Genomic DNA, 14,462 nt, shown 5'->3' with positions numbered 1-14,462 from the left:
CAATTATTCTTTGTTTTGTTTTACAAGTGTATTTTCTGGGGTTAAAACTTTTGATCTATTCATAATCTCTCAAGAAGAAGCGCCTCCATCTGCTCGAGTGCCCCCAGTGCAAGAACTAAAACCCTACCTATCTACTAGGTGGAGTCGAGGCACTAGTATTTCACTCCCCGCCACCATTCACTACAATGCTAGCGGAGGGAGGCGAATCTTCCAGCTCGCCGATGAAATAAGGGGGAGGGAGGCTTTCCCTTCGTTGTCTTGCTAAGGGGAAAGCAATCACAATATAATCACATTTTACATAACCTCAAGCGGTTTGAGAGCAATAGTTTGTTACTTCCCATGGCGCAATAAAAAAAATATATGTAGGGTTCAAAATGTCATGATGGCCCAGTTATGCGTTTTCCTATTACTTCTTTTTAAAAACGTGGTGAACCAAACAGTTTCTCAATAAACTTTAACACCACATTACATCCAACCAAAACAATAAGTCTGATATACGTTTGCCAGTTTATGATAGTTACATAACATGAAGAGTTACCATGGTTCGCAAGGGGGGAAAGTGATAGTAGATGCGTTCTCCTCCTTGCCGAACCTTGTCCGAAATTAAACGAAATGGGCTGGTTTTTGAACTCATGGAGAGCTACAATGATAGAAGGACACAACACTTTTCTAAAATGTACTACTCCCTCCGTCCCATAACATAAGAATAAGAATGGGATGTCGTTTCAGTTATGTGTTTTTACATTTCTACATTTCAAAATTCAAGAGTATGTTTGTATCACGTCCACCAATTACCAGGAAATGGACAGAAATTTGCGCTAAAGGAGAGCCTCGGTGACAAGACGACACGGAACTTTTTTAAAAGGCCAGTCGCCGAGATACGCCAACGTGCGGATCCCTCGGATGCAAACCACGAGCACCAATCAACGGCGCGAACCGGCTCCAAGCGTACCGTCCTTTCACACACGAATTTTGTGGCCTTTCCCTTTCGCTTTTACGTACATCAGTCGATTCCTGTTTGCCAAATAAGAAAAGCCGGCTCCCACGGGCATATATTCTCCGTAGGCGACGCGATCCTTTTCTTTTAGTTGCATCATGTACTTTTCTTTCAGGCAAATATTAATTCTATGTACTCTTTTTTCCTTTGCGATGTTTATTGTATACTGTACCGCTTGTCGTGGCATGCAAGCTGGTGGATCCACGTGCGGTGAGCGTAGGATGCAACGTGCAAGCATCATCGCGATTCGCGTACGTGTTCAGGAGAGGGGCGAAAAGCATGACGGATTATTTTCTTTTATGAAATGAAATGTGGCGATTTGGAGGGCTCCCTCTCTCTCTCGGGGATGGATGGAGACAGCTCTGGCTTTCGGTAAAGTAAAAGCGAGACAGGAACATGGACGGGGCGGTAAAAAGAAGAGGTGCGGTGAACCGAACCGGCCGTCAGGGCATCTTGGTTGGTGGCTGGTTGGTTGGTTACTCGTCGACGCTTTGTTATTACGTACGTTAGTACCCAAAAGCTAGAGCACTCAGAGGAGTCTTGCTACACACACGATGAAATTAAACGATGCACAGACGATGGATTATATCTGGCCGGACAAACGTTGATTGAGAAGGGCGTCGGCCGCTGGATTTACGTGTCGTGCATAGATCGGCCACTTGTGTCGTGCATGGAGCAATTTCGCACTCAGAGTGTGGAGCAGCACGCGGTTCGTCGGTCCAAATGCTCATCCCGCCAAAGTCCCGTGGTAAATATTTCTCTAATCTAGCGTCGTTTAAAGGGCTGTACTCCTAGTAGATCTTTGGCCGGAAATTTGCATGGACCTCCTTTGGGGCTTGGAGAGGCCGTGCAATGCATGCATGTCACTCTCTCTACTCTTTTCTTTTCTTCGAGTCCGACCATATACTGTAGTCTGTAGGAGTAGATGCTAGGCAGCAGCAGTGGCGTAGGTGTAGTAGATCTGAGCCGGGTCCCGCCCGTCCCCTCCGGATCTTGACCGGTCAAAGAGGACATGGGGCCCGCCACTGGCGCGCATAGTGCGTTGCATGTCGGCCTCGGGAGTCGCGCGCGCCTCGGGTGCGGCGGACAGGTTGGCGAGGGCGACGTGACCCTGCCCGCATCTGCTCCCCGCTCAGGGCAGCCCCTCGTAACTCGGGGAGCCTCGATGCATGTGTACGTGTGCGTATGGTCATCTCAGCGGTCCCGCGCGTGCGTCGAATCGAATCTTTCCCTCCACCCCACCCACCGGAAATTGCAAATGGTGTGCACGTTTAAAAAAAAACGTTTCTAACCAATTTTCTATAATGTGATTTTTCTGAATTTTACTGTAAAAACACACATGTATAATAGGCATGTGCAAATTTTCATAACTTTTTATTCCCACACGTGGCGTGGCGCAAGATGTAAAGACAAATGTGTAATTTTAGATGCGCTGCTTTTTGTCTGCTTTGGGACCGGGCCTTTTTTACAGTTTACAAATTCATCTTCTCAAAACAAATTTCATGTCGTGAAAAAATACAAGTTCTCGTACTGTATAATTTACACTACGTTAGTTTTACAGATGAGCTTACCCGAAAAAAAAAGTTTTATAGATGAGGTTTGACCCAAATATATGAAGGTCCCAATAAATCATGCGATATCAACTATCATCGAAAGCAGGTTTAAAAAAGAAGAAGAAGAAAGCAGGTTTAAAAAAAATATCATCGGACGACTCAGATATAGGCAGTCATTTTCATAACGTGGTACTACTTTCGTCCTGGTTTTTAGTCTTCTTTATTATTTATGTCAAATTTGATCATAGATTTAAATAAACAAAATACGAATGCATGAAGTAGTAAATTATATCCTTAGATTTGTGCATAATTTTCAATGATGTTGTTTTTGTGATATGCATTAATATTTTATTAGTTAAATCTAAAACACAAAATAGAAAGGGCATCAATACATTAGAAAAGAGTTTTTCACTTTATCCATCTATATAGGATGTAATGCGTTTGGAAGCTAACTTTGACCATATGTTAGGTAAAAAATATATGACAGGCAACCTTATGCAAAGCATACCCTCAAATTAATGCATAAAAAGAACTTCTGATGATATATTTTTTCACATTATACATTTCATATACTACTAATCGTATTAATAATCAAAGGAATTTTGAAAATTGTATTAGACCCTGTATATATATATATGGATGGAAGGAGTAGTCGTCGCTAGGTGTTCTATGAATCTGGATGTAATTTTTATTATTTCTGGTGTTTGTGATACTGTCATGATTGAACATGAATAGATTGAAAGTAAAAAAAAAGAGTATTCAAGATTTATTTCGTTCAAACGAACTTAAATCATTCCGATGAGAAAACACGTCTTGATTTACCACATGGGACATGTGGTTAGCAAATAAAAACACGTCTTGATTTTCTTTGTTGCAAAGCCTAGTATTATGGCAAACTTCGCCTATGTTGTCTTCAACATAGCCGGTCCCAAGCCCGGGTAAAGGAGGAGGGTTGTGATAAGCTTGGCGAGCCAACGTAAAAACTCAGCCACTCTTATGGAGATGAAACCCAAAAGATTTTCGTTGGGGCGTAACCCTCTCAGCGACGCGCCACATCGGAACCCGGGTGTGGTGGAAAATGGGCAAGGGCCGGGCCGTCACCCCCCAAGTGGCGCGCCGTATCTTGATCCGGATATGGTGGCAAGTGAGCGAGGATCGGGTCATCGCATCCTTAGTGGCGCGCTACATCGGCGCCCGGATGTAGTGGAAAATGAGCAAGGGTCTTCGCATTTGACTCGACGAGTGCGAAGGGTAAGGAAGCTAGCCGAGCCTAGGAGGATTCGCTTAGGTAGCTGGAACGTAGGGTCTCTGACAGGGAAGCTTCGGGAGCTAGTTGATGCAGCAGTGAGGAGAGGTGTTGATATCCTTTGCGTCCAAGAAACCAAATGGAGAGGACAGAAGGCGAAGGAGGTGGAGGATACCGGCTTCAAGTTGTGGTACACGGGGACGGCTGCAAACAGAAATGGCGTAGGCATCTTGATCAACAAGAGCCTCAAGTATGGAGTGGTAGACGTCAGGAGACGTGGGGACCGGATTATCCTGGTCAAGCTGGTAGCTGAGGACTTGGTTCTCAATGTTATCAGCGCATATGCCCCGCAAGTAGGCCACAATGAGAACACCAAGAGGGAGTTCTGGGAAGGCTTGGAAGACATGGTTAGGAGTGTACCGATTGGTGAGAAGCTCTTCATAGGAGGAGACCTCAATGGCCACGTGGGTACATCTAACACAGGTTTTGAAGGGGCGCATGGGGGCTTTGGCTATGGCATCAGGAATCAAGAAGGAGAAGATGTCTTAAGCTTTGCTCTAGCCTACAACATGATTGTAGCTAACACCCTCTTTAGAAAGAGAGAATCACATCTGGTGACTTTTAGTAGTGGCCAACACTCTAGCCAGATTGATTTCATCCTCTCGAGAAGAGAAGATAGGCGCGCGTGCCTAGACTGTAAGGTGATACCTGGGGAGAGTGTTGTACCCCAGCATAAGCTGGTGGTTGCTGACTTCCGCTTTTGGATTCGTGTCCAGCGGGATAAGCGTGCCAAGGTCGCTAGAACGAAGTGGTGGAAGCTCAAGGGGGAGGTAGCTCAGGTGTTCAAGGAGAGGGTATTTAAGGAGGGCCCTTGGGAGGAAGGAGGGGATGCGGACAATGTGTGGATGAAGATGGCGACTTGCATTCGTAAGGTGGCCTCGAAGGAGTTTGGAGTGTCCAGGGGAAGGAGAAGCGAAGATAAGGATACCTGGTGGTGGAATGATGATGTCCAGAAGGCGCTTAAAGAAAAGAAAGATTGCTTCAGATGCCTATACCTGGATAGGAGTGTAGACAACATAGAGAAGTACAAGATGGCGAAGAAGGCCGCAAAGCGAGCTATTGGTGAAGCAAGGGGTCGGGCATATGATGACCTCTACCAACGGTTAGGCACGAAGGAAGGTGAAAGGGACATCTATAAGATGGCTAAGATCCGGGAGAGGAAGACGAGGGATATTGGCCAAGTCAAATGCATCAAGGACGGAGCAAGCCAACTCTTGGTGAAGGACGAAGAGATTAAGCATAGATGGCGGGAGTACTTCGACAAGCTGTTCAATGGGGAGAATGAGAGTTCTACCATTGAACTGAATGACTCCTTTGATGAGACCAGCATGCGTTTTGTGCGGCGCATCCAGGAGTCTGAGGTGAAGGAGGCTTTAAAAAGGATGAAAGGAGGCAAGACGATGGGCCCTGATTGTATCCCCATTGAGGTGTGGAAAGGTCTCGGGGACAAAGCGATAGTATGGCTAACCAAACTTTTCAACCTCATTTTTTCGGGCAAACAAGATGCCAGAAGAATGGAGACGGAGTATATTAGTACCAATCTTCAAGAACAAGGGGGATGTTCAGAGTTGTACTAATTACCGTGGAATTAAGCTGATGAGCCATACAATGAAGCTATGGGAGAGAGTCATTGAGCACCGCTTAAGAAGAATGACAAGCGTGACCAAAAATCAGTTTGGTTTCATGCCTGGGAGGTCGACCATGGAAGCCATTTTCTTGGTACGACAACTTATGGAGAGATATAGGGAGCATAAGAAGGACTTGCATATGGTGTTCATTGACTTAGAGAAGGCCTATGATAAGATACCGCGGAATGTCATGTGGTGGGCCTTGGAGAAACACAAAGTCCCAGCAAAGTACATTACCCTCATCAAGGACATGTACAATAATGTTGTGACAAGTGTTCGAACAAGTGATGTCGACACCGATGACTTCCCGATTAAGATAGGACTGCATCAGGGGTCAGCTTTGAGCCCTTATCTTTTTGAATTGGTGATGGATGAGGTCACAAGGGGTATACAAGGAGATATCCCATGGTGTATGCTCTTTGCGGATGATGTGGTGCTAGTTGACGATAGTCGGATGGGGGTAAATAGGAAGTTAGAGTTATGGAGACAAACCTTGGAATCGAAAGGTTTTGGCTTAGTAGAACTAAAACCGAGTACATGATGTGCGGTTTCAGTACTACTAGCTGTGAGGAGGAGAAGGTTAGCCTTGATGGTCAGGTGGTACCTCGGAAGGACACCTTTCGGTATTTGGGGTCAATTTTGCAGGAGGATGGGGGTATTGATGAAGATGTGAACCATCGAATCAAAGTCGGATGGATGAAGTGGCGCCAAGCTTCTGGCATTCTCTGTGACAAGAGAGTGCCACAAAAGCTAAAAGGCAAGTTCTACAGGACGGCGGTTCGACCCGCAATGTTGTATGGCGCGGAGTGTTGGCCGACTAAAAGGCAACATGTTCAACAGTTAGGTGTGGCGGAGATGCGTATGTTGAGATGGATGTGTGGCCACACGAGGAAGGATCGAGTCCGGAATGATGATATACGAGATAGAGTTGGGTAGCACCAATTGAGGAGAAGCTTGTCCAACATCGTTTGAGATGGTTTGGGCATATTCAGCGCAGGCCTCCAGAAGCTCCAGTGCATAGCGGACGGCTAAAGCGTGCGGAGAATGTCAAGAGAGGGCGGGGTCGACCGATTTTGACATGGGAGGAGTCCGTTAAGAGAGACATGAAGGATTGGAGTATCGACAAAGAGCTAGCTATGGACAGGGGTGCGTGGAAGCTTGCTATCCATGTGCCAGAGCCATGAGTTGGTTGCGAGATCTTATGAGTTTCACCTCTAGCCTACCCCAATTTGTTTGGGACTAAAGGCTTTGTTGTTGTTTTGTTGTTGTTTAAAGCCTAGTATTATGGCAGCCTACGCACCGTCCGTCCGGAAGAAATCTGCTTTCGCGATACTACTCCAGTAGACAGATCCTCCTCCACGGTAGCCCGTAGCAGCTGTGACAGGCGGTGCCCCACCGCGCACCCCACAGCGTTCAAAGCATTGCCATCGCCCCATCACGTCTGTGGGTCAGGGGCGCGCACAGAGACTGAGACGCGAGATGATTCCCTCGACGAAATAAATTTACTCCTGCTCCAGTCCAGCCTTGCACCGCGTACCGGCACTGTAGACACGACCACGCACAGTGCCGCTGCTGCATCTTTGATGCTCGGTGAGAATTTACAGCGCTGCCCTTCCAATGATTCTACCAGCACTGCCACTCGATTTTTTTTTGAAACTATGATGTTTTTTATAACCAGTTCGGAATATGACCCCGTCGGCCTGCCCCAAGAGCTACTTTTCGGTCCGAAGAAGGGCTGTTGTTGTGGGCTGGCGATCGAAGAGATTGTCTTCGGCCGTCCCGCGACCAAAGAGGTCGGGATAAGGCCGAACGGGCCTTCTCCTTCTCTCGATTCCCAGTTCTTTCTGTGTCGTTGCTCTACGTTTCTCTGGCCACCCCGCGCCGATCTCCTCCTTTTCCATCCATTTTTGCATCCAAACCGCAGAAAGAGTAGATCGTAGCCATCCCCGTCGGCCTACGGTCATTTTTTCCCTATGGGATAGTTTTTTTGCGTACAAATGAGGAGGAGCCACCGTGGGGTGGAGGTCGTTCAGCTCGGGAGGAGGTGGTGGTGAGGAGGAGGTGCGGCTTGGGGGGTAGCCGGAGTCCAACCTCCGGGAGCCGAGAGGGCGGCAGTGGTGTTGTCTGGTGGTGCAGATACTCCGCGAGGTGGCCAATGCCGCTGAGTTGAAGAAAGGAGAAAGAAGCAGGGACACACGCGTCGAAGGTATAATCATGTTTTCACAAATTTTCTCTAAGTCTTACAGTTTAGTTAGTGTAGATAAGTCATATAGCATACTTCGAGTGTTAATTTGTCTGTGGTGGCATTTTAGCGGTTAGTTAGTGTAGCGGATAATAATTTTGTTCGTCGTGATCAATGAGAAGATGAAAATGTCTCACAGGTGAAAATGTCTGAATCAGTCAATTTGACTGTTTACTATGGCCCTGGTAATATTCGATATAATAAGTTGGGGGTTGATCTTCGCGAGTATAAAAATGGTGTCATGACACTTTCAAACCCGGACAGGCTGGACGTTAGACAGTTGAAGTACTGGTTGACTACTAGTTTTCGGCTGGATCCTGAAGTATGTTCAGTCAGTATTCATGCATTGTGAACCAAATCATGTAAACATGTCAAATGGGAGTTGATACTGGTAGATAGGAGCCAGCAATGGTTAACCCTGTTAAGGCGTTGCAGAGATCGAAGAATACACCCATATGCCCTAGTGCAACCTGTGGCGAAGGAGGAAAATACCGTACAACTTCACGAGGGGTATGCACCCGGACAAGGCAGTCAAGTGGCTAACGAGATTTATTTATCCGGGTCACAGCTAGTGGATGTGGATGCTAGCCAATCCAAGAAAGAGTCAAATTACGTGCAACACAATGTGTGTGGTCATGATGCTGGGCAGAGTAGTCAGTCGATAATATTAGCTTGTTCTGGATTTGCTGATGGGGATGAGGAAGGGAAGGAAATGCAGAGGGTGACGGAGGAAGAGGACGATGATGGATTGGCGGAGAGTCTGGATTCTAAAAATTCCGAGGATGAAAAGGAGGTACCGATTCCTTCTGCATGGGATCAGGACATATCAACCAGCCTTACGATCAATGATGGCCATGAGACTCCATGGCAGTATAATCTGAACCAAGTTCAGATAGGGGCTATGTATGGTACAAAGGAAAAATTGAAGTATGCAGTGAGAAAGTGGGCTATGTCTACGCAGAAGGTTTTTCGGACACACATATCAAGTCCAACAACCTATACCGTGAAATGTGTAGAAACAAGTTGTCCTGGGAAGGTGCACGGGCACGTGCCGAAATATAACATCCACTGGGTTGTCACCGATATCGTCCCACATAATTGTGTGAGGAAAAACCTTCTGGTGAATCATCCAAACCTCACTTCACCGCCATCACCAAAGCAGGAGACACAGACAGTGACAGACGAGGTTATCTATGGTCGTGGTTATCGTGAGCCTCGCCCACCGCCTCAGCGTTTATCACCTTCCGGTCCTCGTCCGAGGAAGACCCAGATTCGTCGTCGTCCCCAGCAGTGATATGGTTATCTATGTATGACACATATGTCCATCCATGTTAGTTTCAGACTTTTCTCATGTGTTAGTCATTATCTATGTATGAGACATGGTACATGTATGTGTTATTATTGTATTTGCTTCTATCTGATCAGGAGACATATATCTACCTATGTATGCGAGAGACATATTACTATTAATTTACATTGGTATTCTAGTTACATTTCCAAAAAAACTGCAACAGATAATTAAGATACAAGTATATCTGAATTAAATAGTATGGCTGAACTTAAAAAAATACAGCTTACAAACTACATGAAGGCATCATCGTTATCCTTCGTCGATGCAACACTCTTGCCCTTCGACGATGCGTTACTCTTGGCCTTCGACGATGCGGTACTCTGACCTTGGTGCTCGGCATGAAGATACCGTCTTCATCTTCTCTGTCGGCAGTCCATAAATAAGTATGCTCTGTTACAGTCTTTAGGAAAGTTTCACTCCTATGTTGTTACTTCCTCCACCTTCCATGCAACTCAGGAAGTTCTTTCCATATCTTCTCATAGGTCCTTGCAGGCCACCCACACCTAGTCAATGCGTGACCCAACTCATTCAGTACGGTGTCACTCGAGGCGTTCGTCCCATGGAACTATCCTATTGTCTATCTTGAAATCACCGACTAATCTCAGAAGATATCGGCTCATTCTAGGGAAACTACGATCAAAAGGATAACCGGACATCTTGACGAGACTACATTGGACTGCTTACCCACCTTAGTGTGGAGGGGTTTTTATAGGTTGAGAAGAGAAGATAGCGGGAAAGGGTTGGCGGAAACATATGAAGGGAAAAGGTTGGCGGAAAAGGTTTGACGGGTTTGAATTCGCGGAAACATATGGAGGGAAAGGGTTGCGGGAAAGTATATATTTTCAATGTCTAAGACGAGAAATGGTTGTATAGGATTCATAAGTCAAATTAAAAAAAACACTTCATCCTAAAATAGGCCGAAGAGAGATGCCATGCAACTTCGGCCTGACGTATACGCGAAGAGCTAGGCCCTAGAAGACTATTTGACCTAAAAATGACTGGCCTAAAGAATACCGAAAAGAGCTTTTCGGCCCAGCTCCACCTCTCTTCGGCCAACAGGAGACCGAATAGCACTCTTCAGCCTACGTTCGACCCAAAAACTGGTCTTCAGCCTTATAGAGGCCGACGGGGCCATAGTTATGAAAATCATGCATTAGGTCATATAGTTTTTGAATTGGTTATAAAAAACATTGTAGTTTCATCCTTGTATACTTGCATAATTATTTTTAATTTTTTCTAAAACCTGAAAGTTTGAATTTTTAATTTTTCAAAAAATAAAGGGCTTCACGGAGCTTGGTCACCAAAACGCCATTCTCCCCCGAGGTTGAGCATAACTATTACTGTTAAAAAAGGCTTGGGACATAGTACTTCCAAACAAAAATTAGTGGTGGCACTATAATATGAGGTCTTCTCGACGTGGAAGCGAGGTGGTACACTAGTTTGTCGTGTGAGGCAGGGACGGGTCGGTCGACGTTGCTGTCGGAATGACGAGCGAGAACCTTTGACATCGTGTGCATTCGTCGTCCGTCGGAGCGTGCCGTGCCCGTAATGCTGCTGCTTTATCTACCCCTACTTGCAAGAGGTGTTAGACCGCGGGATTCAGTGATTTGATTGATCATAATACATTACACGGACGTCACTCTCTCGCTGTCTAATCTATCTACCTGGCTAGGTAAAACATATCCTGTCCGCCGAAATGGAGCTTATCAGCTCCGGCTACGTCGTCATCCGGAGACTCTAGGGATTTTAGCGTTTGTTTAGCGCAGATGATAGCTCAGGCAAGCAATTCCTTCTCCGATACACCTGTGACTGGTAGCCTGTAGTATAGAGGAAACTCGGGCCGGAGATTTGTGGCAACGCACATGCACTAGAGCAGGCACGTATTCATCCAGCAAATAAGTTAAGGGAAGAGCAACCCAGCGGTCAATTCCTCCCCCCTGAAAAAAAAAGGCGGTCAATTCCTATTCGGCGATTCCAGCGCTTCCAGCGCTCGTTTAAGCTTTACTACCGAACGCTTGCACACTGGGCTGGCCCATGTGGCATTCTTTTCGCACCTGTTCTGGCAACCCTTTAGAAGGTTCCGCCGTTTTTCCCGTGGGTTATTTCAGAACTGGTTTAATCTATGTTTTTTTCGTTTTCGTTTTCCTTTGTCTTGCTTATCTTTTCTTAATTCATGAACATTCATCTAATTCTTCATTTTTTCAAAAATATATGAACTTCTATCAAACCCTAGGTTTCTTTCAAGTCCGTAAAAAACTAATTCAAATCCATAAACGTTTACCAAATACCTGAACTTTTCTCAACTCCGCAAACGTTTCAAATCCCTAAACTTTTCTTTCAAATGTGTGATATTTTTTTTTTCAAATTCGTGATTTTTTTTACAACCCACGAACATTTTTTTCTAAAGTTAACGGCTATCAGTTCAACTTGCTATTTTTTTTATTTCCCTTAGCATTCAACGGCCGACGAGCCAATTAGTTAGCGAACAAAGGAGAAGACCGACTGAGCGAGCTGGTTGAACTTCTTGGGCCGGCCCACACATGCAGGTCGCAAGAGTGCTGGCTAGGACGAGCCAATTAGTTAGCGAACAAAGCTGAATAAGGGTATCGCTCCTAGCCGCCGAGTCTAATGCGCTGACTAGGAGCCACCGCATAGGCATTTTCTATTTGGCGTTTCAGGCGCCCGTTACCCCCGCCCTGGGCTGACCAAGCTAGCTAATTTTTTCTGTGTTTAATCCAAAAAAAAGCTCTCTGAGTGAATCGAACTCGCGGCCCCCAGAGTCAATGCACGCTGTAGTAACCACGCAGCCAAATAACCTGACATGTTAGTTGCATCTTTTCATCTTTCCTCTTTCTTATTTTTTGATGAAATTTATTCAATTTCGTAAAAACAAAAATCTTCAATTTGATGAACTTTCTTTCCGAATCGATGAATTTTTTTCCAGCCAGGTACACTTTTTTCAAATTAGCGAATTTGTTTTTCGAAATTGAAGATTTTTTTATAATCCATGATCTTTTCAAAATAATTGACGAACCTTTTCATGTTCAATTTTTTTTCAAATATTGTGATTTTTTCAATTCTATTAACGTTTTTGCAAAGTCCATAACTTTTTTGAATTGAAGTTTTTTTCTCGTTTTTAGTGATTTTTTTTCTTCAACGCAATCTAGTACATGGGCCGGCCCACCATGGTGGGCGTGTGGGCGCCAGGGAGCTTCATTGGCGCCTGAAGCGGCGAATAGGAGCTCCCCACCACCTAGGATGCTCCTATTCTGCGCGTTCGGCGCCGCGGGAGCTAACCGGAGCCGCTTCGAACTCGCGCTGCTGCAACACAAAAATTATGTAGCTAACCACTACCACCCGCTGAACACTTGTGATTGATAGCAACGTGAATTGTTTAAGAACCATCGTATCCATGCTATTTATTAGAATTTTGAACTATTTTAAAACAGTTTGGAAAACTTGATTTCTTAATGAAAAAGAGTTTCACAAATTTAGAAAAAAATAATCGATTTTGAATAAAAATACCACAATTTTTGTAAAAGTTAATCTAATTTGAAAAAATCATGGTTTTGAAAAAAATCTTCGAGTTTGAAAAGGTTCGTAGATTTTAAAAATCAATAAATTTGACAAAGCTCCATCAATTTTGTAAACCATTCAATAAATTTGAAAAAAAACATGGATTTTCATAAAATTTCTTCGCAGTTCAAAAAATTCATGGCTTTTAAAAAAAGGCCACAAATTTTTAAAAAGTTCATCCAATTTAAAAATAAGTTCATCAAATTTTAAAAAGTTCTTCAAAATAAAAAATCATTAATTTTGACGAAAAAATCATTGCTTTGAAGAAAAAGTTCACGAATTTAAAACAAATAATCATCAAAACAGTAAAAAAAGGAACAAAAAAGAAAAGAAGAAAGAAGAAAAGATAGAAGAAGAGGTTAGTTATCAGATCGGGCAAGGTGGCATGGTGGTTACTGTTGAAAATATTAGCACTTTTCTGATTAAACTTATCCACGAATAAACAGTAAGCATGGCATAAAAGGTATGCATCTCATAGCGATACCTAAGCATACTATCACGTACAAAACATAGAATCGAACCATTTATGAGCAGCATATATACGACTATTATAAGTACGAGTAAACGAGGGATGAACAGATCATACCCTCCGGTTGGCCAGGCCAACGCGGCGGCGGCAGCAGCAGCCTCGGCGTCGTCCGTGGCCTTCTTCTTGGAGGCGGCGTTGTCGGCCATGGTGTCGATGCAGGGGAAGTAGTGGAAGCAGAGACGAACAGAGTTGGGGACGGATCGGGAGCAGTCACGTCGAGACGCTCCCCAAAAACCTTATTGCCGTTCTCCCGGACAGGATCTCAAACGACAGGGTTTCGGAGGCACCTGCTCTCCCGACCAACTGTGCACGCGGTCGTCGGGATGGGATCGCCGGAAGCAGCATAGAGAGAGGAACATTAGCTGACGGCTAGGGTTGTACGAGAGAATAAGCTTCGGCTCGGCTCATTCCCGCAACCCGCGGCGCGCGCACGCGTGTCATGTCGTGACGAGGCGGGCGGCGAAGGAGAAAGAATGCGCGTGTACCACTCCTCTTCCCAAGCTCCCAATGGCAAATGGTAGAGCATCCCTTATAAAAAGTCTCAATTCTCCTCAACTAGCAAAGTGAGACTAAACTTCTCACCACCTGCCATCTCATACATGGGCCTCAAAATTAACCAGGGATTAGTGTTTTATATGGGCCTAAGCCCATTCATAACCCAATAGTTACTGCCGCGTAGCTTCATCCTTAATGCTGGCAGTCGCTGGTTTTGTTTACCGTGGATGTGCATATTTTGTGTTTCAAAAAAAGAAAAATATGGGGAGGTGGGCGGAGTGTTCTCACCTGTTTGCAATGTACTTTCTCCATTTCAAAATAGATGATTTAACTTTATACTAAAATTAATATAAAATTGAGTCATCTATTTTAAAACGGAGAAAGTATATACTAACGGGCGCCTAAAGCGCTAAATAGGAAAGTCCCACCGCATGGGTGGACAGTGGTTGACCAAACAGACACTCCTCTACGCTCGCTAAGTGAATTGGGACGTCCCAGCACACATCCCTCTTCCAGTTTTTGACAGGTTATTTCGTTTCCCTTTCGTTTTTTTGGGTTTTTCTTTCTTTACACGTGTTCGTTTCTTTTCTATTTTTCTTCCCTTTTTTCTAAATTTTTCCCATTTTCTCTTTTGTACACCCATGATTATTATTTTCTATTTTTTTCAAAATTTTGAACCTTTTTTTCATCAAATCCATTTTTTACCGAATTCATAAAATGTTCATCCATTTCAAAATTTGTTCATCAAATATAAAAAAAATGTTCCTGACAATTAGAAAATGTTC

At 44.6% G+C, this 14,462-nt stretch overlaps 1 long non-coding RNA gene across 1 annotated transcript; it reads left to right on the top strand.

Moving 5' to 3' along the window:
* Positions 1–7,195: 7,195 nt before the first annotated feature.
* Positions 7,196–9,157, top strand: LOC119266704. Its single transcript, XR_005132097.1, has 2 exons — positions 7,196–7,690; positions 7,866–9,157. It is a non-coding gene; the product is annotated as an uncharacterized LOC119266704 (long non-coding RNA).
* Positions 9,158–14,462: the final 5,305 nt, after the last annotated feature.

The sequence above is a fragment of the Triticum dicoccoides genome, chromosome 3A, assembly GCF_002162155.2.
Source record: "Triticum dicoccoides isolate Atlit2015 ecotype Zavitan chromosome 3A, WEW_v2.0, whole genome shotgun sequence".
In the NCBI taxonomy this organism is placed as follows: Eukaryota; Viridiplantae; Streptophyta; class Magnoliopsida; order Poales; family Poaceae; genus Triticum; species Triticum dicoccoides.
This window is presented reverse-complemented; position numbering and strand designations above follow the sequence as displayed.